General features: G+C 49.6%; 30 non-coding genes across 30 annotated transcripts; 15 read left to right on the top strand and 15 right to left on the bottom strand.

The window, feature by feature from the left end:
• Positions 1–582: 582 nt before the first annotated feature.
• On the bottom strand, positions 583–665 carry trnal-cag (transfer RNA leucine (anticodon CAG)). The gene has a single exon. It is a non-coding gene; the product is annotated as a tRNA-Leu (tRNA).
• A 1,124-nt stretch (positions 666–1,789) lies between these two features.
• Positions 1,790–1,863, top strand: trnam-cau (transfer RNA methionine (anticodon CAU)). The gene has a single exon. It is a non-coding gene; the product is annotated as a tRNA-Met (tRNA).
• A 432-nt stretch (positions 1,864–2,295) lies between these two features.
• On the bottom strand, positions 2,296–2,368 carry trnar-acg (transfer RNA arginine (anticodon ACG)). The gene has a single exon. It is a non-coding gene; the product is annotated as a tRNA-Arg (tRNA).
• Positions 2,369–3,160: 792 nt separating this feature from the next.
• trnal-cag (transfer RNA leucine (anticodon CAG)) lies at positions 3,161–3,243 on the bottom strand. The gene has a single exon. It is a non-coding gene; the product is annotated as a tRNA-Leu (tRNA).
• A 1,125-nt stretch (positions 3,244–4,368) lies between these two features.
• On the top strand, positions 4,369–4,442 carry trnam-cau (transfer RNA methionine (anticodon CAU)). The gene has a single exon. It is a non-coding gene; the product is annotated as a tRNA-Met (tRNA).
• Positions 4,443–4,534: 92 nt separating this feature from the next.
• On the top strand, positions 4,535–4,606 carry trnae-cuc (transfer RNA glutamic acid (anticodon CUC)). The gene has a single exon. It is a non-coding gene; the product is annotated as a tRNA-Glu (tRNA).
• Positions 4,607–5,743: 1,137 nt separating this feature from the next.
• Positions 5,744–5,826, bottom strand: trnal-cag (transfer RNA leucine (anticodon CAG)). The gene has a single exon. It is a non-coding gene; the product is annotated as a tRNA-Leu (tRNA).
• A 1,124-nt stretch (positions 5,827–6,950) lies between these two features.
• Positions 6,951–7,024, top strand: trnam-cau (transfer RNA methionine (anticodon CAU)). The gene has a single exon. It is a non-coding gene; the product is annotated as a tRNA-Met (tRNA).
• Positions 7,025–7,116: 92 nt separating this feature from the next.
• Positions 7,117–7,188, top strand: trnae-cuc (transfer RNA glutamic acid (anticodon CUC)). Its single transcript has one exon. It is a non-coding gene; the product is annotated as a tRNA-Glu (tRNA).
• Positions 7,189–7,456: 268 nt separating this feature from the next.
• Positions 7,457–7,529, bottom strand: trnar-acg (transfer RNA arginine (anticodon ACG)). Its single transcript has one exon. It is a non-coding gene; the product is annotated as a tRNA-Arg (tRNA).
• Positions 7,530–8,321: 792 nt separating this feature from the next.
• trnal-cag (transfer RNA leucine (anticodon CAG)) lies at positions 8,322–8,404 on the bottom strand. The gene has a single exon. It is a non-coding gene; the product is annotated as a tRNA-Leu (tRNA).
• Positions 8,405–9,528: 1,124 nt separating this feature from the next.
• On the top strand, positions 9,529–9,602 carry trnam-cau (transfer RNA methionine (anticodon CAU)). Its single transcript has one exon. It is a non-coding gene; the product is annotated as a tRNA-Met (tRNA).
• A 92-nt stretch (positions 9,603–9,694) lies between these two features.
• Positions 9,695–9,766, top strand: trnae-cuc (transfer RNA glutamic acid (anticodon CUC)). Its single transcript has one exon. It is a non-coding gene; the product is annotated as a tRNA-Glu (tRNA).
• A 268-nt stretch (positions 9,767–10,034) lies between these two features.
• On the bottom strand, positions 10,035–10,107 carry trnar-acg (transfer RNA arginine (anticodon ACG)). The gene has a single exon. It is a non-coding gene; the product is annotated as a tRNA-Arg (tRNA).
• A 792-nt stretch (positions 10,108–10,899) lies between these two features.
• Positions 10,900–10,982, bottom strand: trnal-cag (transfer RNA leucine (anticodon CAG)). The gene has a single exon. It is a non-coding gene; the product is annotated as a tRNA-Leu (tRNA).
• Positions 10,983–12,106: 1,124 nt separating this feature from the next.
• On the top strand, positions 12,107–12,180 carry trnam-cau (transfer RNA methionine (anticodon CAU)). Its single transcript has one exon. It is a non-coding gene; the product is annotated as a tRNA-Met (tRNA).
• A 92-nt stretch (positions 12,181–12,272) lies between these two features.
• Positions 12,273–12,344, top strand: trnae-cuc (transfer RNA glutamic acid (anticodon CUC)). The gene has a single exon. It is a non-coding gene; the product is annotated as a tRNA-Glu (tRNA).
• A 268-nt stretch (positions 12,345–12,612) lies between these two features.
• On the bottom strand, positions 12,613–12,685 carry trnar-acg (transfer RNA arginine (anticodon ACG)). The gene has a single exon. It is a non-coding gene; the product is annotated as a tRNA-Arg (tRNA).
• A 792-nt stretch (positions 12,686–13,477) lies between these two features.
• trnal-cag (transfer RNA leucine (anticodon CAG)) lies at positions 13,478–13,560 on the bottom strand. Its single transcript has one exon. It is a non-coding gene; the product is annotated as a tRNA-Leu (tRNA).
• A 1,124-nt stretch (positions 13,561–14,684) lies between these two features.
• On the top strand, positions 14,685–14,758 carry trnam-cau (transfer RNA methionine (anticodon CAU)). The gene has a single exon. It is a non-coding gene; the product is annotated as a tRNA-Met (tRNA).
• Positions 14,759–14,850: 92 nt separating this feature from the next.
• trnae-cuc (transfer RNA glutamic acid (anticodon CUC)) lies at positions 14,851–14,922 on the top strand. Its single transcript has one exon. It is a non-coding gene; the product is annotated as a tRNA-Glu (tRNA).
• Positions 14,923–15,190: 268 nt separating this feature from the next.
• Positions 15,191–15,263, bottom strand: trnar-acg (transfer RNA arginine (anticodon ACG)). The gene has a single exon. It is a non-coding gene; the product is annotated as a tRNA-Arg (tRNA).
• A 792-nt stretch (positions 15,264–16,055) lies between these two features.
• trnal-cag (transfer RNA leucine (anticodon CAG)) lies at positions 16,056–16,138 on the bottom strand. Its single transcript has one exon. It is a non-coding gene; the product is annotated as a tRNA-Leu (tRNA).
• Positions 16,139–17,262: 1,124 nt separating this feature from the next.
• trnam-cau (transfer RNA methionine (anticodon CAU)) lies at positions 17,263–17,336 on the top strand. Its single transcript has one exon. It is a non-coding gene; the product is annotated as a tRNA-Met (tRNA).
• A 92-nt stretch (positions 17,337–17,428) lies between these two features.
• trnae-cuc (transfer RNA glutamic acid (anticodon CUC)) lies at positions 17,429–17,500 on the top strand. Its single transcript has one exon. It is a non-coding gene; the product is annotated as a tRNA-Glu (tRNA).
• Positions 17,501–17,768: 268 nt separating this feature from the next.
• On the bottom strand, positions 17,769–17,841 carry trnar-acg (transfer RNA arginine (anticodon ACG)). Its single transcript has one exon. It is a non-coding gene; the product is annotated as a tRNA-Arg (tRNA).
• A 792-nt stretch (positions 17,842–18,633) lies between these two features.
• On the bottom strand, positions 18,634–18,716 carry trnal-cag (transfer RNA leucine (anticodon CAG)). The gene has a single exon. It is a non-coding gene; the product is annotated as a tRNA-Leu (tRNA).
• A 1,124-nt stretch (positions 18,717–19,840) lies between these two features.
• Positions 19,841–19,914, top strand: trnam-cau (transfer RNA methionine (anticodon CAU)). The gene has a single exon. It is a non-coding gene; the product is annotated as a tRNA-Met (tRNA).
• Positions 19,915–20,006: 92 nt separating this feature from the next.
• trnae-cuc (transfer RNA glutamic acid (anticodon CUC)) lies at positions 20,007–20,078 on the top strand. The gene has a single exon. It is a non-coding gene; the product is annotated as a tRNA-Glu (tRNA).
• Positions 20,079–21,211: 1,133 nt separating this feature from the next.
• Positions 21,212–21,294, bottom strand: trnal-cag (transfer RNA leucine (anticodon CAG)). Its single transcript has one exon. It is a non-coding gene; the product is annotated as a tRNA-Leu (tRNA).
• Between the last annotated feature and the right edge of the window lie 426 nt (positions 21,295–21,720).

Raw genomic sequence — 21,720 nt, 5'->3', positions numbered from 1 at the left:
ACACCTCTCTACCTTCTCTGGAATCCCTTCACAACCTCAGGGCTGTGAGAAGGGCAAGAAAAATTATGTCTGACCCATCTCATCCAGGCTGTACCATGTTTCAGCTGCTCCCTTCAGGTAGAAGGCTTCGGCTCCCGAGAACTGCAAAATCCCGGCATCGCCTGAGCTTCTTTCCCACGGCCGCCTGGCTGCTTAATGACAGTTCAATTCCTTTTCAGGACTGAATGCACTGTTTGCACTTTATTGTTTCTATTACTCCTACTTTTATCATTCAGTATTAGTGTAAGTATCATTATTACTCTTAGCACCTTCCATTCACCTTCCATATGACTGTGTATTGTCATATCTTGGTCTGTCTTAATGTTTCGTTTGCCACATTACATCCATGCGTGACTGGCTGTAAAGAATTCCAATTGTGTTTGACACTATATTGCAATAAATTGAACCTTGAACCTTCATCTCTACCAAAATGGGAAACCGGGTCGTCCCCCGCGTGCCTGTCTCCTGGCGTCTTTGAAAAGGACGCTCCCTCGGAAGAAAGCGCGATACACAGCACGGGTGGCTACAACAAAGGCAACAGAATGTCAGAAGTGGGATTCGAACCCACGCCTCCAGAGGAGACTGCGACCTGAACGCAGCGCCTTAGACCGCTCGGCCATCCTGACCACCCCAGCTGGCCCGAGCGAGTCGATTGCGCTCCTCAGCGAATGTGCCGGTGTAACTTTTGGAATGACTCACGATTTTATTGCCTTCATGCAGCTCATCTTTAATTCTTATTTATTTCTTCACAAACGCCTTGAAATAGTGACGAATGTGGATTTTTCGAAATGAGGAACAATGTGCCCGAAGCCTTTCATTTGCCAAAAGCACACGCAGCCCGTCTCCATATGCCCTGTAACGGATGCTGTCAAAGTGGTTTTGCATTCAATGATCCTTTCCCGCCTGATCATACTGTTTTAGAACAGGGTCACAAAAAGGAATCGCCATTCTCAGACCCTGCTCGTTCTACTTGAACGCGCAATGAAAATACTTGATCAAATGCGGATGGACGCCGGCATTGCAATTTAGCGAAAAAGCGCCATCTCTGTACGTCTCAGGGCCTTTTTATGGTTCGCAGTTGCCTTCTAATGTAGACAACAGTTAACCATACGGCGGCGACATCCTTAAAAGAACCGGTGGCATTGTGTCTCGAGCACACAAGGCAAACAAGAGATTCTTCAAGAGGTGAGTGCGAAGTACAGTTTACTGCCACAGGCAATGGCCGCAGAGCTTTTACTTTAACAGACTCTAATACGTGGAACACGTCACCAACTTACATAGGACAGTCTTTCAACTTTAGCACAATTTAAGTTTTTCTACTAGATAATGAGGCTAAAGACGAGCCAAACACGTGATCACTGAATAACTGGGACTTTGCATTGTGGATATGTAACGTTATTCCATTAATCTGTCAGCTGTGTCAAATGTGTCAAATGTAAGTGTTTATTTATAATGGGTTTTATCTAGCCTGAGAGCATGTGCGCCAAGATCGTCCAGCAACGGCAGGCGTGCCATTCTCGACACCATTTAAAAGACGATAGGAATCCTGGGCATGACATAGCCCCTCTGTGTCTCCTTGAAGTTGTTTCTGTACGTGTAACATATTAAGAACGAGAAGGTCCTCAGTGTGGGTAGCCAGAGTGCAAGAAGCCCAGTCGTGCTCTCCTCGCAGGAGTTTCCTCGCTGGTGGCGCACAAAATGCCACGCAACCAGACGCAAGGGGCCACCCAGGAGCCGTCGGTCTGGGCGTGCCTCGTTGGCGCAGTTAGGCAGCGCGTCAGTCTCATAATCTGAAGGTCGTGAGTTCGAGCCTCACACGGGGCAGGGTGCCCTTTTGTCGACTAGTTTGAGACTTTAGCCCCGTTTTCCTTCCGCACAGTGTGCCAGGCATCCACGGCCTGAAGGCCAGCGTGTCCTCCCTGGTGGTCTAGTGGCTAGGATTCGGCGCTCTCACCGCCGCGGCCCGGGTTCGATTCCCGGTCAGGGAGCGCTCTTTTGACGTGCGCTTGCCTTTTTCACCGGCCGGGTTATGCGCAACGCTGGCTTCGAAGGCAAGGATCGCAGCACCTCCAAGAGGCAAAGCTTCACTGCCTCCGGCCCATCGACCTAAGGTTGGACGGCTAAATTGCCTGCCTGCAGTCCTGCGCTCCGCCATCTGAGCAATCAGAGCCTGGTGTGCGTCCTCTGCTCTACTGAGGCATGTTGACGCAGGACAGCAGACACCCAACGTGTGGGAGGAAGGAGTAAAAACAGGATCGAGCCAGCCAGGAGTCGAACCTAGAATCTTCTGATCCGTAGTCAGACGCGTTATCCATTGCGCCACTGGCCCAACGCCAGAAACCTGGGAAGTCATGCTTGGAGAAGACAGCTGGATTCTGGAGGCCAGCTGCAAAACTTCATTATTAAATATTAATCCGGTTTTACTCTGCCATCATTAAATCCATTATTACACAATCAATAATTACATGGTTCCCTGCTGCAGCAGCCAAGGACAAGGCCAAGCTGCAGCGGGTGATCCGCTCGGCAGAGAGAGTGATCAACACCTCTCTACCTTCTCTGGAATCCCTTCACAACCTCAGGGCTGTGAGAAGGGCAAGAAAAATTATGTCTGACCCATCTCATCCAGGCTGTACCATGTTTCAGCTGCTCCCTTCAGGTAGAAGGCTTCGGCTCCCGAGAACTGCAAAATCCCGGCATCGCCTGAGCTTCTTTCCCACGGCCGCCTGGCTGCTTAATGACAGTTCAATTCCTTTTCAGGACTGAATGCACTGTTTGCACTTTATTGTTTCTATTACTCCTACTTTTATCATTCAGTATTAGTGTAAGTATCATTATTACTCTTAGCACCTTCCATTCACCTTCCATATGACTGTGTATTGTCATATCTTGTTCTGTCTTAATGTTTCGTTTGCCACATTACATCCATGCGTGACTGGCTGTAAAGAATTCCAATTGTGTTTGACACTATATTGCAATAAATTGAACCTTGAACCTTCATCTCTACCAAAATGGGAAACCGGGTCGTCCCCCGCGTGCCTGTCTCCTGGCGTCTTTGAAAAGGACGCTCCCTCGGAAGAAAGCGCGATACACAGCACGGGTGGCTACAACCAAGGCAACAGAATGTCAGAAGTGGGATTCGAACCCACGCCTCCAGAGGAGACTGCGACCTGAACGCAGCGCCTTAGACCGCTCGGCCATCCTGACCACCCCAGCTGGCCCGAGCGAGTCGATTGCGCTCCTCAGCGAATGTGCCGGTGTAACTTTTGGAATGACTCACGATTTTATTGCCTTCATGCAGCTCATCTTTAATTCTTATTTATTTCTTCACAAACGCCTTGAAATAGTGACGAATGTGGATTTTTCGAAATGAGGAACAATGTGCCCGAAGCCTTTCATTTGCCAAAAGCACACGCAGCCCGTCTCCATATGCCCTGTAACGGATGCTGTCAAAGTGGTTTTGCATTCAATGATCCTTTCCCGCCTGATCATACTGTTTTAGAACAGGGTCACAAAAAGGAATCGCCATTCTCAGACCCTGCTCGTTCTACTTGAACACGCAATGAAAATACTTGATCAAATGCGTATGGACGCCGGCATTGCAATTTAGCGAAAAAGCGCCATCTCTGTACGTCTCAGGGCCTTTTTATGGTTCGCAGTTGCCTTCTAATGTAGACAACAGTTAACCATACGGCGGCGACATCCTTAAAAGAACCGGTGGCATTGTGTCTCGAGCACACAAGGCAAACAAGAGATTCTTCAAGAGGTGAGTGCGAAGTACAGTTTACTGCCACAGGCAATGGCCGCAGAGCTTTTACTTTAACAGACTCTAATACGTGGAACACGTCACCAACTTACATAGGACAGTCTTTCAACTTTAGCACAATTTAAGTTTTTCTACTAGATAATGAGGCTAAAGACGAGCCAAACACGTGATCACTGAATAACTGGGACTTTGCATTGTGGATATGTAACGTTATTCCATTAATCTGTCAGCTGTGTCAAATGTGTCAAATGTAAGTGTTTATTTATAATGGGTTTTATCTAGCCTGAGAGCATGTGCGCCAAGATCGTCCAGCAACGGCAGGCGTGCCATTCTCGACACCATTTTAAAAGACGATAGGAATCCTGGGCATGACATAGCCCCTCTGTGTCTCCTTGAAGTTGTTTCTGTACGTGTAACATATTAAGAACGAGAAGGTCCTCAGTGTGGGTAGCCAGAGTGCAAGAAGCCCAGTCGTGCTCTCCTCGCAGGAGTTTCCTCGCTGGTGGCGCACAAAATGCCACGCAACCAGACGCAAGGGGCCACCCAGGAGCCATCGGTCTGGGCGTGCCTCGTTGGCGCAGTTAGGCAGCGCGTCAGTCTCATAATCTGAAGGTCGTGAGTTCGAGCCTCACACGGGGCAGGGTGCCCTTTTGTCGACTAGTTTGAGACTTTAGCCCCGTTTTCCTTCCGCACAGTGTGCCAGGCATCCACGGCCTGAAGGCCAGCGTGTCCTCCCTGGTGGTCTAGTGGCTAGGATTCGGCGCTCTCACCGCCGCGGCCCGGGTTCGATTCCCGGTCAGGGAACGCTCTTTTGACGTGCGCTTGCCTTTTTCACCGGCCGGGTTATGCGCAACGCTGGCTTCGAAGGCAAGGATCGCAGCACCTCCAAGAGGCAAAGCTTCACTGCCTCCGGCCCATCGACCTAAGGTTGGACGGCTAAATTGCCTGCCTGCAGTCCTGCGCTCCGCCATCTGAGCAATCAGAGCCTGGTGTGCGTCCTCTGCTCTACTGAGGCATGTTGACGCAGGACAGCAGACACCCAACGTGTGGGAGGAAGGAGTAAAAACAGGATCGAGCCAGCCAGCCAGGAGTCGAACCTAGAATCTTCTGATCCGTAGTCAGACGCGTTATCCATTGCGCCACTGGCCCAACGCCAGAAACCTGGGAAGTCATGCTTGGAGAAGACAGCTGGATTCTGGAGGCCAGCTGCAAAACTTCATTATTAAATATTAATCCGGTTTTACTCTGCCATCATTAAATCCATTATTACACAATCAATAATTACATGGTTCCCTGCTGCAGCAGCCAAGGACAAGGCCAAGCTGCAGCGGGTGATCCGCTCGGCAGAGAGAGTGATCAACACCTCTCTACCTTCTCTGGAATCCCTTCACAACCTCAGGGCTGTGAGAAGGGCAAGAAAAATTATGTCTGACCCATCTCATCCAGGCTGTACCATGTTTCAGCTGCTCCCTTCAGGTAGAAGGCTTCGGCTCCCGAGAACTGCAAAATCCCGGCATCGCCTGAGCTTCTTTCCCACGGCCGCCTGGCTGCTTAATGACAGTTCAATTCCTTTTCAGGACTGAATGCACTGTTTGCACTTTATTGTTTCTATTACTCCTACTTTTATCATTCAGTATTAGTGTAAGTATCATTATTACTCTTAGCACCTTCCATTCACCTTCCATATGACTGTGTATTGTCATATCTTGTTCTGTCTTAATGTTTCGTTTGCCACATTACATCCATGCGTGACTGGCTGTAAAGAATTCCAATTGTGTTTGACACTATATTGCAATAAATTGAACCTTGAACCTTCATCTCTACCAAAATGGGAAACCGGGTCGTCCCCCGCGTGCCTGTCTCCTGGCGTCTTTGAAAAGGACGCTCCCTCGGAAGAAAGCGCGATACACAGCACGGGTGGCTACAACAAAGGCAACAGAATGTCAGAAGTGGGATTCGAACCCACGCCTCCAGAGGAGACTGCGACCTGAACGCAGCGCCTTAGACCGCTCGGCCATCCTGACCACCCCAGCTGGCCCGAGCGAGTCGATTGCGCTCCTCAGCGAATGTGCCGGTGTAACTTTTGGAATGACTCACGATTTTATTGCCTTCATGCAGCTCATCTTTAATTCTTATTTATTTCTTCACAAACGCCTTGAAATAGTGACGAATGTGGATTTTTCGAAATGAGGAACAATGTGCCCGAAGCCTTTCATTTGCCAAAAGCACACGCAGCCCGTCTCCATATGCCCTGTAACGGATGCTGTCAAAGTGGTTTTGCATTCAATGATCCTTTCCCCCTTGATCATACTGTTTTAGAACAGGGTCACAAAAAGGAATTGCCATTCTCAGACCCTGCTCGTTCTACTTGAACACGCAATGAAAATACTTGATCAAATGCGGATGGACGCCGGCATTGCAATTTAGCGAAAAAGCGCCATCTCTGTACGTCTCAGGGCCTTTTTATGGTTCGCAGTTGCCTTCTAATGTAGACAACAGTTAACCATACGGCGGCGACATCCTTAAAAGAACCGGTGGCATTGTGTCTCGAGCACACAAGGCAAACAAGAGATTCTTCAAGAGGTGAGTGCGAAGTACAGTTTACTGCCACAGGCAATGGCCGCAGAGCTTTTACTTTAACAGACTCTAATACGTGGAACACGTCACCAACTTACATAGGACAGTCTTTCAACTTTAGCACAATTTAAGTTTTTCTACTAGATAATGAGGCTAAAGACGAGCCAAACACGTGATCACTGAATAACTGGGACTTTGCATTGTGGATATGTAACGTTATTCCATTAATCTGTCAGCTGTGTCAAATGTGTCAAATGTAAGTGTTTATTTATAATGGGTTTTATCTAGCCTGAGAGCATGTGCGCCAAGATCGTCCAGCAACGGCAGGCGTGCCATTCTCGACACCATTTAAAAGACGATAGGAATCCTGGGCATGACATAGCCCCTCTGTGTCTCCTTGAAGTTGTTTCTGTACGTGTAACATATTAAGAACGAGAAGGTCCTCAGTGTGGGTAGCCAGAGTGCAAGAAGCCCAGTCGTGCTCTCCTCGCAGGAGTTTCCTCGCTGGTGGCGCACAAAATGCCACGCAACCAGACGCAAGGGGCCACCCAGGAGCCGTCGGTCTGGGCGTGCCTCGTTGGCGCAGTTAGGCAGCGCGTCAGTCTCATAATCTGAAGGTCGTGAGTTCGAGCCTCACACGGGGCAGGGTGCCCTTTTGTCGACTAGTTTGAGACTTTAGCCCCGTTTTCCTTCCGCACAGTGTGCCAGGCATCCACGGCCTGAAGGCCAGCGTGTCCTCCCTGGTGGTCTAGTGGCTAGGATTCGGCGCTCTCACCGCCGCGGCCCGGGTTCGATTCCCGGTCAGGGAACGCTCTTTTGACGTGCGCTTGCCTTTTTCACCGGCCGGGTTATGCGCAACGCTGGCTTCGAAGGCAAGGATCGCAGCACCTCCAAGAGGCAAAGCTTCACTGCCTCCGGCCCATCGACCTAAGGTTGGACGGCTAAATTGCCTGCCTGCAGTCCTGCGCTCCGCCATCTGAGCAATCAGAGCCTGGTGTGCGTCCTCTGCTCTACTGAGGCATGTTGACGCAGGACAGCAGACACCCAACGTGTGGGAGGAAGGAGTAAAAACAGGATCGAGCCAGCCAGGAGTCGAACCTAGAATCTTCTGATCCGTAGTCAGACGCGTTATCCATTGCGCCACTGGCCCAACGCCAGAAACCTGGGAAGTCATGCTTGGAGAAGACAGCTGGATTCTGGAGGCCAGCTGCAAAACTTCATTATTAAATATTAATCCGGTTTTACTCTGCCATCATTAAATCCATTATTACACAATCAATAATTACATGGTTCCCTGCTGCAGCAGCCAAGGACAAGGCCAAGCTGCAGCGGGTGATCCGCTCGGCAGAGAGAGTGATCAACACCTCTCTACCTTCTCTGGAATCCCTTCACAACCTCAGGGCTGTGAGAAGGGCAAGAAAAATTATGTCTGACCCATCTCATCCAGGCTGTACCATGTTTCAGCTGCTCCCTTCAGGTAGAAGGCTTCGGCTCCCGAGAACTGCAAAATCCCGGCATCGCCTGAGCTTCTTTCCCACGGCCGCCTGGCTGCTTAATGACAGTTCAATTCCTTTTCAGGACTGAATGCACTGTTTGCACTTTATTGTTTCTATTACTCCTACTTTTATCATTCAGTATTAGTGTAAGTATCATTATAACTCTTAGCACCTTCCATTCACCTTCCATATGACTGTGTATTGTCATATCTTGTTCTGTCTTAATGTTTCGTTTGCCACATTACATCCATGCGTGACTGGCTGTAAAGAATTCCAATTGTGTTTGACACTATATTGCAATAAATTGAACCTTGAACCTTCATCTCTACCAAAATGGGAAACCGGGTCGTCCCCCGCGTGCCTGTCTCCTGGCGTCTTTGAAAAGGACGCTCCCTCGGAAGAAAGCGCGATACACAGCACGGGTGGCTACAACAAAGGCAACAGAATGTCAGAAGTGGGATTCGAACCCACGCCTCCAGAGGAGACTGCGACCTGAACGCAGCGCCTTAGACCGCTCGGCCATCCTGACCACCCCAGCTGGCCCGAGCGAGTCGATTGCGCTCCTCAGCGAATGTGCCGGTGTAACTTTTGGAATGACTCACGATTTTATTGCCTTCATGCAGCTCATCTTTAATTCTTATTTATTTCTTCACAAACGCCTTGAAATAGTGACGAATGTGGATTTTTCGAAATGAGGAACAATGTGCCCGAAGCCTTTCATTTGCCAAAAGCACACGCAGCCCGTCTCCATATGCCCTGTAACGGATGCTGTCAAAGTGGTTTTGCATTCAATGATCCTTTCCCCCTTGATCATACTGTTTTAGAACAGGGTCACAAAAAGGAATCGCCATTCTCAGACCCTGCTCGTTCTACTTGAACGCGCAATGAAAATACTTGATCAAATGCGGATGGACGCCGGCATTGCAATTTAGCGAAAAAGCGCCATCTCTGTACGTCTCAGGGCCTTTTTATGGTTCGCAGTTGCCTTCTAATGTAGACAACAGTTAACCATACGGCGGCGACATCCTTAAAAGAACCGGTGGCATTGTGTCTCGAGCACACAAGGCAAACAAGAGATTCTTCAAGAGGTGAGTGCGAAGTACAGTTTACTGCCACAGGCAATGGCCGCAGAGCTTTTACTTTAACAGACTCTAATACGTGGAACACGTCACCAACTTACATAGGACAGTCTTTCAACTTTAGCACAATTTAAGTTTTTCTACTAGATAATGAGGCTAAAGACGAGCCAAACACGTGATCACTGAATAACTGGGACTTTGCATTGTGGATATGTAACGTTATTCCATTAATCTGTCAGCTGTGTCAAATGTGTCAAATGTAAGTGTTTATTTATAATGGGTTTTATCTAGCCTGAGAGCATGTGCGCCAAGATCGTCCAGCAACGGCAGGCGTGCCATTCTCGACACCATTTAAAAGACGATAGGAATCCTGGGCATGACATAGCCCCTCTGTGTCTCCTTGAAGTTGTTTCTGTACGTGTAACATATTAAGAACGAGAAGGTCCTCAGTGTGGGTAGCCAGAGTGCAAGAAGCCCAGTCGTGCTCTCCTCGCAGGAGTTTCCTCGCTGGTGGCGCACAAAATGCCACGCAACCAGACGCAAGGGGCCACCCAGGAGCCGTCGGTCTGGGCGTGCCTCGTTGGCGCAGTTAGGCAGCGCGTCAGTCTCATAATCTGAAGGTCGTGAGTTCGAGCCTCACACGGGGCAGGGTGCCCTTTTGTCGACTAGTTTGAGACTTTAGCCCCGTTTTCCTTCCGCACAGTGTGCCAGGCATCCACGGCCTGAAGGCCAGCGTGTCCTCCCTGGTGGTCTAGTGGCTAGGATTCGGCGCTCTCACCGCCGCGGCCCGGGTTCGATTCCCGGTCAGGGAACGCTCTTTTGACGTGCGCTTGCCTTTTTCACCGGCCGGGTTATGCGCAACGCTGGCTTCGAAGGCAAGGATCGCAGCACCTCCAAGAGGCAAAGCTTCACTGCCTCCGGCCCATCGACCTAAGGTTGGACGGCTAAATTGCCTGCCTGCAGTCCTGCGCTCCGCCATCTGAGCAATCAGAGCCTGGTGTGCGTCCTCTGCTCTACTGAGGCATGTTGACGCAGGACAGCAGACACCCAACGTGTGGGAGGAAGGAGTAAAAACAGGATCGAGCCAGCCAGGAGTCGAACCTAGAATCTTCTGATCCGTAGTCAGACGCGTTATCCATTGCGCCACTGGCCCAACGCCAGAAACCTGGGAAGTCATGCTTGGAGAAGACAGCTGGATTCTGGAGGCCAGCTGCAAAACTTCATTATTAAATATTAATCCGGTTTTACTCTGCCATCATTAAATCCATTATTACACAATCAATAATTACATGGTTCCCTGCTGCAGCAGCCAAGGACAAGGCCAAGCTGCAGCGGGTGATCCGCTCGGCAGAGAGAGTGATCAACACCTCTCTACCTTCTCTGGAATCCCTTCACAACCTCAGGGCTGTGAGAAGGGCAAGAAAAATTATGTCTGACCCATCTCATCCAGGCTGTACCATGTTTCAGCTGCTCCCTTCAGGTAGAAGGCTTCGGCTCCCGAGAACTGCAAAATCCCGGCATCGCCTGAGCTTCTTTCCCACGGCCGCCTGGCTGCTTAATGACAGTTCAATTCCTTTTCAGGACTGAATGCACTGTTTGCACTTTATTGTTTCTATTACTCCTACTTTTATCATTCAGTATTAGTGTAAGTATCATTATAACTCTTAGCACCTTCCATTCACCTTCCATATGACTGTGTATTGTCATATCTTGTTCTGTCTTAATGTTTCGTTTGCCACATTACATCCATGCGTGACTGGCTGTAAAGAATTCCAATTGTGTTTGACACTATATTGCAATAAATTGAACCTTGAACCTTCATCTCTACCAAAATGGGAAACCGGGTCGTCCCCCGCGTGCCTGTCTCCTGGCGTCTTTGAAAAGGACGCTCCCTCGGAAGAAAGCGCGATACACAGCACGGGTGGCTACAACAAAGGCAACAGAATGTCAGAAGTGGGATTCGAACCCACGCCTCCAGAGGAGACTGCGACCTGAACGCAGCGCCTTAGACCGCTCGGCCATCCTGACCACCCCAGCTGGCCCGAGCGAGTCGATTGCGCTCCTCAGCGAATGTGCCGGTGTAACTTTTGGAATGACTCACGATTTTATTGCCTTCATGCAGCTCATCTTTAATTCTTATTTATTTCTTCACAAACGCCTTGAAATAGTGACGAATGTGGATTTTTCGAAATGAGGAACAATGTGCCCGAAGCCTTTCATTTGCCAAAAGCACACGCAGCCCGTCTCCATATGCCCTGTAACGGATGCTGTCAAAGTGGTTTTGCATTCAATGATCCTTTCCCCCTTGATCATACTGTTTTAGAACAGGGTCACAAAAAGGAATCGCCATTCTCAGACCCTGCTCGTTCTACTTGAACGCGCAATGAAAATACTTGATCAAATGCGGATGGACGCCGGCATTGCAATTTAGCGAAAAAGCGCCATCTCTGTACGTCTCAGGGCCTTTTTATGGTTCGCAGTTGCCTTCTAATGTAGACAACAGTTAACCATACGGCGGCGACATCCTTAAAAGAACCGGTGGCATTGTGTCTCGAGCACACAAGGCAAACAAGAGATTCTTCAAGAGGTGAGTGCGAAGTACAGTTTACTGCCACAGGCAATGGCCGCAGAGCTTTTACTTTAACAGACTCTAATACGTGGAACACGTCACCAACTTACATAGGACAGTCTTTCAACTTTAGCACAATTTAAGTTTTTCTACTAGATAATGAGGCTAAAGACGAGCCAAACACGTGATCACTGAATAACTGGGACTTTGCATTGTGGATATGTAACGTTATTCCATTAATCTGTCAGCTGTGTCAAATGTGTCAAATGTAAGTGTTTATTTATAATGGGTTTTATCTAGCCTGAGAGCATGTGCGCCAAGATCGTCCAGCAACGGCAGGCGTGCCATTCTCGACACCATTTAAAAGACGATAGGAATCCTGGGCATGACATAGCCCCTCTGTGTCTCCTTGAAGTTGTTTCTGTACGTGTAACATATTAAGAACGAGAAGGTCCTCAGTGTGGGTAGCCAGAGTGCAAGAAGCCCAGTCGTGCTCTCCTCGCAGGAGTTTCCTCGCTGGTGGCGCACAAAATGCCACGCAACCAGACGCAAGGGGCCACCCAGGAGCCGTCGGTCTGGGCGTGCCTCGTTGGCGCAGTTAGGCAGCGCGTCAGTCTCATAATCTGAAGGTCGTGAGTTCGAGCCTCACACGGGGCAGGGTGCCCTTTTGTCGACTAGTTTGAGACTTTAGCCCCGTTTTCCTTCCGCACAGTGTGCCAGGCATCCACGGCCTGAAGGCCAGCGTGTCCTCCCTGGTGGTCTAGTGGCTAGGATTCGGCGCTCTCACCGCCGCGGCCCGGGTTCGATTCCCGGTCAGGGAACGCTCTTTTGACGTGCGCTTGCCTTTTTCACCGGCCGGGTTATGCGCAACGCTGGCTTCGAAGGCAAGGATCGCAGCACCTCCAAGAGGCAAAGCTTCACTGCCTCCGGCCCATCGACCTAAGGTTGGACGGCTAAATTGCCTGCCTGCAGTCCTGCGCTCCGCCATCTGAGCAATCAGAGCCTGGTGTGCGTCCTCTGCTCTACTGAGGCATGTTGACGCAGGACAGCAGACACCCAACGTGTGGGAGGAAGGAGTAAAAACAGGATCGAGCCAGCCAGGAGTCGAACCTAGAATCTTCTGATCCGTAGTCAGACGCGTTATCCATTGCGCCACTGGCCCAACGCCAGAAACCTGGGAAGTCATGCTTGGAGAAGACAGCTGGATTCTGGAGGCCAGCTGCAAAACTTCATTATTAAATATTAATCCGGTTTTACTCTGCCATCATTAAATCCATTATTACACAATCAATAATTACATGGTTCCCTGCTGCAGCAGCCAAGGACAAGGCCAAGCTGCAGCGGGTGATCCGCTCGGCAGAGAGAGTGATCAACACCTCTCTACCTTCTCTGGAATCCCTTCACAACCTCAGGGCTGTGAGAAGGGCAAGAAAAATTATGTCTGACCCATCTCATCCAGGCTGTACCATGTTTCAGCTGCTCCCTTCAGGTAGAAGGCTTCGGCTCCCGAGAACTGCAAAATCCCGGCATCGCCTGAGCTTCTTTCCCACGGCCGCCTGGCTGCTTAATGACAGTTCAATTCCTTTTCAGGACTGAATGCACTGTTTGCACTTTATTGTTTCTATTACTCCTACTTTTATCATTCAGTATTAGTGTAAGTATCATTATAACTCTTAGCACCTTCCATTCACCTTCCATATGACTGTGTATTGTCATATCTTGTTCTGTCTTAATGTTTCGTTTGCCACATTACATCCATGCGTGACTGGCTGTAAAGAATTCCAATTGTGTTTGACACTATATTGCAATAAATTGAACCTTGAACCTTCATCTCTACCAAAATGGGAAACCGGGTCGTCCCCCGCGTGCCTGTCTCCTGGCGTCTTTGAAAAGGACGCTCCCTCGGAAGAAAGCGCGATACACAGCACGGGTGGCTACAACAAAGGCAACAGAATGTCAGAAGTGGGATTCGAACCCACGCCTCCAGAGGAGACTGCGACCTGAACGCAGCGCCTTAGACCGCTCGGCCATCCTGACCACCCCAGCTGGCCCGAGCGAGTCGATTGCGCTCCTCAGCGAATGTGCCGGTGTAACTTTTGGAATGACTCACGATTTTATTGCCTTCATGCAGCTCATCTTTAATTCTTATTTATTTCTTCACAAACGCCTTGAAATAGTGACGAATGTGGATTTTTCGAAATGAGGAACAATGTGCCCGAAGCCTTTCATTTGCCAAAAGCACACGCAGCCCGTCTCCATATGCCCTGTAACGGATGCTGTCAAAGTGGTTTTGCATTCAATGATCCTTTCCCCCTTGATCATACTGTTTTAGAACAGGGTCACAAAAAGGAATCGCCATTCTCAGACCCTGCTCGTTCTACTTGAACGCGCAATGAAAATACTTGATCAAATGCGGATGGACGCCGGCATTGCAATTTAGCGAAAAAGCGCCATCTCTGTACGTCTCAGGGCCTTTTTATGGTTCGCAGTTGCCTTCTAATGTAGACAACAGTTAACCATACGGCGGCGACATCCTTAAAAGAACCGGTGGCATTGTGTCTCGAGCACACAAGGCAAACAAGAGATTCTTCAAGAGGTGAGTGCGAAGTACAGTTTACTGCCACAGGCAATGGCCGCAGAGCTTTTACTTTAACAGACTCTAATACGTGGAACACGTCACCAACTTACATAGGACAGTCTTTCAACTTTAGCACAATTTAAGTTTTTCTACTAGATAATGAGGCTAAAGACGAGCCAAACACGTGATCACTGAATAACTGGGACTTTGCATTGTGGATATGTAACGTTATTCCATTAATCTGTCAGCTGTGTCAAATGTGTCAAATGTAAGTGTTTATTTATAATGGGTTTTATCTAGCCTGAGAGCATGTGCGCCAAGATCGTCCAGCAACGGCAGGCGTGCCATTCTCGACACCATTTAAAAGACGATAGGAATCCTGGGCATGACATAGCCCCTCTGTGTCTCCTTGAAGTTGTTTCTGTACGTGTAACATATTAAGAACGAGAAGGTCCTCAGTGTGGGTAGCCAGAGTGCAAGAAGCCCAGTCGTGCTCTCCTCGCAGGAGTTTCCTCGCTGGTGGCGCACAAAATGCCACGCAACCAGACGCAAGGGGCCACCCAGGAGCCGTCGGTCTGGGCGTGCCTCGTTGGCGCAGTTAGGCAGCGCGTCAGTCTCATAATCTGAAGGTCGTGAGTTCGAGCCTCACACGGGGCAGGGTGCCCTTTTGTCGACTAGTTTGAGACTTTAGCCCCGTTTTCCTTCCGCACAGTGTGCCAGGCATCCACGGCCTGAAGGCCAGCGTGTCCTCCCTGGTGGTCTAGTGGCTAGGATTCGGCGCTCTCACCGCCGCGGCCCGGGTTCGATTCCCGGTCAGGGAACGCTCTTTTGACGTGCGCTTGCCTTTTTCACCGGCCGGGTTATGCGCAACGCTGGCTTCGAAGGCAAGGATCGCAGCACCTCCAAGAGGCAAAGCTTCACTGCCTCCGGCCCATCGACCTAAGGTTGGACGGCTAAATTGCCTGCCTGCAGTCCTGCGCTCCGCCATCTGAGCAATCAGAGCCTGGTGTGCGTCCTCTGCTCTACTGAGGCATGTTGACGCAGGACAGCAGACACCCAACGTGTGGGAGGAAGGAGTAAAAACAGGATCGAGCCAGCCAGGAGTCGAACCTAGAATCTTCTGATCCGTAGTCAGACGCGTTATCCATTGCGCCACTGGCCCAACGCCAGAAACCTGGGAAGTCATGCTTGGAGAAGACAGCTGGATTCTGGAGGCCAGCTGCAAAACTTCATTATTAAATATTAATCCGGTTTTACTCTGCCATCATTAAATCCATTATTACACAATCAATAATTACATGGTTCCCTGCTGCAGCAGCCAAGGACAAGGCCAAGCTGCAGCGGGTGATCCGCTCGGCAGAGAGAGTGATCAACACCTCTCTACCTTCTCTGGAATCCCTTCACAACCTCAGGGCTGTGAGAAGGGCAAGAAAAATTATGTCTGACCCATCTCATCCAGGCTGTACCATGTTTCAGCTGCTCCCTTCAGGTAGAAGGCTTCGGCTCCCGAGAACTGCAAAATCCCGGCATCGCCTGAGCTTCTTTCCCACGGCCGCCTGGCTGCTTAATGACAGTTCAATTCCTTTTCAGGACTGAATGCACTGTTTGCACTTTATTGTTTCTATTACTCCTACTTTTATCATTCAGTATTAGTGTAAGTATCATTATAACTCTTAGCACCTTCCATTCACCTTCCATATGACTGTGTATTGTCATATCTTGTTCTGTCTTAATGTTTCGTTTGCCACATTACATCCATGCGTGACTGGCTGTAAAGAATTCCAATTGTGTTTGACACTATATTGCAATAAATTGAACCTTGAACCTTCATCTCTACCAAAATGGGAAACCGGGTCGTCCCCCGCGTGCCTGTCTCCTGGCGTCTTTGAAAAGGACGCTCCCTCGGAAGAAAGCGCGATACACAGCACGGGTGGCTACAACAAAGGCAACAGAATGTCAGAAGTGGGATTCGAACCCACGCCTCCAGAGGAGACTGCGACCTGAACGCAGCGCCTTAGACCGCTCGGCCATCCTGACCACCCCAGCTGGCCCGAGCGAGTCGATTGCGCTCCTCAGCGAATGTGCCGGTGTAACTTTTGGAATGACTCACGATTTTATTGCCTTCATGCAGCTCATCTTTAATTCTTATTTATTTCTTCACAAACGCCTTGAAATAGTGACGAATGTGGATTTTTCGAAATGAGGAACAATGTGCCCGAAGCCTTTCATTTGCCAAAAGCACACGCAGCCCGTCTCCATATGCCCTGTAACGGATGCTGTCAAAGTGGTTTTGCATTCAATGATCCTTTCCCCCTTGATCATACTGTTTTAGAACAGGGTCACAAAAAGGAATCGCCATTCTCAGACCCTGCTCGTTCTACTTGAACGCGCAATGAAAATACTTGATCAAATGCGGATGGACGCCGGCATTGCAATTTAGCGAAAAAGCGCCATCTCTGTACGTCTCAGGGCCTTTTTATGGTTCGCAGTTGCCTTCTAATGTAGACAACAGTTAACCATACGGCGGCGACATCCTTAAAAGAACCGGTGGCATTGTGTCTCGAGCACACAAGGCAAACAAGAGATTCTTCAAGAGGTGAGTGCGAAGTACAGTTTACTGCCACAGGCAATGGCCGCAGAGCTTTTACTTTAACAGACTCTAATACGTGGAACACGTCACCAACTTACATAGGACAGTCTTTCAACTTTAGCACAATTTAAGTTTTTCTACTAGATAATGAGGCTAAAGACGAGCCAAACACGTGATCACTGAATAACTGGGACTTTGCATTGTGGATATGTAACGTTATTCCATTAATCTGTCAGCTGTGTCAAATGTGTCAAATGTAAGTGTTTATTTATAATGGGTTTTATCTAGCCTGAGAGCATGTGCGCCAAGATCGTCCAGCAACGGCAGGCGTGCCATTCTCGACACCATTTAAAAGACGATAGGAATCCTGGGCATGACATAGCCCCTCTGTGTCTCCTTGAAGTTGTTTCTGTACGTGTAACATATTAAGAACGAGAAGGTCCTCAGTGTGGGTAGCCAGAGTGCAAGAAGCCCAGTCGTGCTCTCCTCGCAGGAGTTTCTTCGCTGGTGGCGCACAAAATGCCACGCAACCAGACGCAAGGGGCCACCCAGGAGCCGTCGGTCTGGGCGTGCCTCGTTGGCGCAGTTAGGCAGCGCGTCAGTCTCATAATCTGAAGGTCGTGAGTTCGAGCCTCACACGGGGCAGGGTGCCCTTTTGTCGACTAGTTTGAGACTTTAGCCCCGTTTTCCTTCCGCACAGTGTGCCAGGCATCCACGGCCTGAAGGCCAGCGTGTCCTCCCTGGTGGTCTAGTGGCTAGGATTCGGCGCTCTCACCGCCGCGGCCCGGGTTCGATTCCCGGTCAGGGAACGCTCTTTTGACGTGCGCTTGCCTTTTTCACCGGCCGGGTTATGCGCAACGCTGGCTTCGAAAGCAAGGATCGCAGCACCTCCAAGAGGCAAAGCTTCACTGCCTCCGGCCCATCGACCTAAGGTTGGACGGCTAAATTGCCTGCCTGCAGTCCTGCGCTCCGCCATCTGAGCAATCAGAGCCTGGTGTGCGTCCTCTGCTCTACTGAGGCATGTTGACGCAGGACAGCAGACACCCAACGTGTGGGAGGAAGGAGTAAAAACAGGATCGAGCCAGCCAGGAGTCGAACCTAGAATCTTCTGATCCGTAGTCAGACGCGTTATCCATTGCGCCACTGGCCCAACGCCAGAAACCAGGGAAGTCATGCTTGGAGAAGACAGCTGGATTCTGGAGGCCAGCTGCAAAACTTCATTATTAAATATTAATCCGGTTTTACTCTGCCATCATTAAATCCATTATTACACAATCAATAATTACATGGTTCCCTGCTGCAGCAGCCAAGGACAAGGCCAAGCTGCAGCGGGTGATCCGCTCGGCAGAGAGAGTGATCAACACCTCTCTACCTTCTCTGGAATCCCTTCACAACCTCAGGGCTGTGAGAAGGGCAAGAAAAATTATGTCTGACCCATCTCATCCAGGCTGTACCATGTTTCAGCTGCTCCCTTCAGGTAGAAGGCTTCGGCTCCCGAGAACTGCAAAATCCCGGCATCGCCTGAGCTTCTTTCCCACGGCCGCCTGGCTGCTTAATGACAGTTCAATTCCTTTTCAGGACTGAATGCACTGTTTGCACTTTATTGTTTCTATTACTCCTACTTTTATCATTCAGTATTAGTGTAAGTATCATTATTACTCTTAGCACCTTCCATTCACCTTCCATATGACTGTGTATTGTCATATCTTGTTCTGTCTTAATGTTTCGTTTGCCACATTACATCCATGCGTGACTGGCTGTAAAGAATTCCAATTGTGTTTGACACTATATTGCAATAAATTGAACCTTGAACCTTCATCTCTACCAAAATGGGAAACCGGGTCGTCCCCCGCGTGTCTGTCTCCTGGCGTCTTTGAAAAGGACGCTCCCTCGGAAGAAAGCGCGATACACAGCACGGGTGGCTACAACAAAGGCAACAGAATGTCAGAAGTGGGATTCGAACCCACGCCTCCAGAGGAGACTGCGACCTGAACGCAGCGCCTTAGACCGCTCGGCCATCCTGACCACCCCAGCTGGCCCGAGCGAGTCGATTGCGCTCCTCAGCGAATGTGCCGGTGTAACTTTTGGAATGACTCACGATTTTATTGCCTTCATGCAGCTCATCTTTAATTCTTATTTATTTCTTCACAAACGCCTTGAAATAGTGACGAATGTGGATTTTTCGAAATGAGGAACAATGTGCCCGAAGCCTTTCATTTGCCAAAAGCACACGCAGCCCGTCTCCATATGCCCTGTAACGGATGCTGTCAAAGTGGTTTTGCATTCAATGATCCTTTCCCCCTTGATCATACTGTTTTAGAACAGGGTCACAAAACGGAATCGCCATTCTCAGACCCTGCTCGTTCTACTTGAACGCGCAATGAAAATACTTGATCAAATGCGGATGGACGCCGGCATTGCAATTTAGCGAAAAAGCGCCATCTCTGTACGTCTCAGGGCCTTTTTATGGTTCGCAGTTGCCTTCTAATGTAGACAACAGTTAACCATACGGCGGCGACATCCTTAAAAGAACCGGTGGCGTTGTGTCTCGAGCACACAAGGCAAACAAGAGATTCTTCAAGAGGTGAGTGCGAAGTACAGTTTACTGCCACAGGCAATGGCCGCAGAGCTTTTACTTTAACAGACTCTAATACGTGGAACACGTCACCAACTTACATAGGACAGTCTTTCAACTTTAGCACAATTTAAGTTTTTCTACTAGATAATGAGGCTAAAGACGAGCCAAACACGTGATCACTGAATAACTGGGACTTTGCATTGTGGATATGTAACGTTATTCCATTAATCTGTCAGCTGTGTCAAATGTGTCAAATGTAAGTGTTTATTTATAATGGGTTTTATCTAGCCTGAGAGCATGTGCGCCAAGATCGTCCAGCAACGGCAGGCGTGCCATTCTCGACACCATTTAAAAGACGATAGGAATCCTGGGCATGACATAGCCCCTCTGTGTCTCCTTGAAGTTGTTTCTGTACGTGTAACATATTAAGAACCTGAAGGTCCTCAGTGTGGGTAGCCAGAGTGCAAGAAGCCCAGTCGTGCTCTCCTCGCAGGAGTTTCCTCGCTGGTGGCGCACAAAATGCCACGCAACCAGACGCAAGGGGCCACCCAGGAGCCGCCGGTCTGGGCGTGCCTCGTTGGCGCAGTTAGGCAGCGCGTCAGTCTCATAATCTGAAGGTCGTGAGTTCGAGCCTCACACGGGGCAGGGTGCCCTTTTGTCGACTAGTTTGAGACTTTAGCCCCGTTTTCCTTCCGCACAGTGTGCCAGGCATCCACGGCCTGAAGGCCAGCGTGTCCTCCCTGGTGGTCTAGTGGCTAGGATTCGGCGCTCTCACCGCCGCGGCCCGGGTTCGATTCCCGGTCAGGGAACGCTCTTTTGACGTGCGCTTGCCTTTTTCACCGGCCGGGTTATGCGCAACGCTGGCTTCGAAGGCAAGGATCGCAGCACCTCCAAGAGGCAAAGCTTCACTGCCTCCGGCCCATCGACCTAAGGTTGGACGGCTAAATTGCCTGCCTGCAGTCCTGCGCTCCGCCATCTGAGCAATCAGAGCCTGGTGTGCGTCCTCTGCTCTACTGAGGCATGTTGACGCAGGACAGCAGACACCCAACGTGTGGGAGGAAGGAGTAAAAACAGGATCGAGCCAGCCAGGAGTCGAACCTAGAATCTTCTGATCCGTAGTCAGACGCATTATCCATTGCGCCACTGGCCCAACGCCAGAAACCAGGGAAGTCATGCTTGGAGAAGACAGCTGGATTCTGGAGGCCAGCTGCAAAACTTCATTATTAAATATTAATCCGGTTTTACTCTGCCATCATTAAATCCATTATTACACAATCAATAATTACATGGTTCCCTGCTGCAGCAGCCAAGGACAAGGCCAAGCTGCAGCGGGTGATCCGCTCGGCAGAGAGAGTGATCAACACCTCTCTACCTTCTCTGGAATCCCTTCACAACCTCAGGGCTGTGAGAAGGGCAAGAAAAATTATGTCTGACCCATCTCATCCAGGCTGTACCATGTTTCAGCTGCTCCCTTCAGGTAGAAGGCTTCGGCTCCCGAGAACTGCAAAATCCCGGCATCGCCTGAGCTTCTTTCCCACGGCCGCCTGGCTGCTTAATGACAGTTCAATTCCTTTTCAGGACTGAATGCACTGTTTGCACTTTATTGTTTCTATTACTCCTACTTTTATCATTCAGTATTAGTGTAAGTATCATTATTACTCTTAGCACCTTCCATTCACCTTCCATATGACTGTGTATTGTCATATCTTGTTCTGTCTTAATGTTTCGTTTGCCACATTACATCCATGCGTGACTGGCTGTAAAGAATTCCAATTGTGTTTGACACTATATTGCAATAAATTGAACCTTGAACCTTCATCTCTACCAAAATGGGAAACTGGGTCGTCCCCCGCGTGCCTGTCTCCTGGCGTCTTTGAAAAGGACGCTCCCTCGGAAGAAAGCGCGATACACAGCACGGGTGGCTACAACAAAGGCAACAGAATGTCAGAAGTGGGATTCGAACCCACGCCTCCAGAGGAGACTGCGACCTGAACGCAGCGCCTTAGACCGCTCGGCCATCCTGACCACCCCAGCTGGCCCGTGCGAGTCGATTGCGCTCCTCAGCGAATGTGCCGGTGTAACTTTTGGAATGACTCACGATTTTATTGCCTTCATGCAGCTCATCTTTAATTCTTATTTATTTCTTCACAAACGCCTTGAAATAGAGACGAATGTGGATTTTTCGAAATGAGGAACAATGTGCCCGAAGCCTTTCATTTGCCAAAAGCACACGCAGCCCGTCTCCATATGCCCTGTAACGGATGCTGTCAAAGTGGTTTTGCATTCAATGATCCTTTCCCGCCTGATCATACTGTTTTAGAACAGGGTCACAAAAAGGAATCGCCATTCTCAGACCCTGCTCGTTCTACTTGAACGCGCAATGAAAATACTTGATCAAATGCGGATGGACGCCGGCATTGCAATTTAGCGAAAAAGCGCCATCTCTGTACG

This window comes from Misgurnus anguillicaudatus, chromosome 10, assembly GCF_027580225.2.
Source record: "Misgurnus anguillicaudatus chromosome 10, ASM2758022v2, whole genome shotgun sequence".
Taxonomy (NCBI): domain Eukaryota; kingdom Metazoa; phylum Chordata; class Actinopteri; order Cypriniformes; family Cobitidae; genus Misgurnus; species Misgurnus anguillicaudatus.
This window is presented reverse-complemented; position numbering and strand designations above follow the sequence as displayed.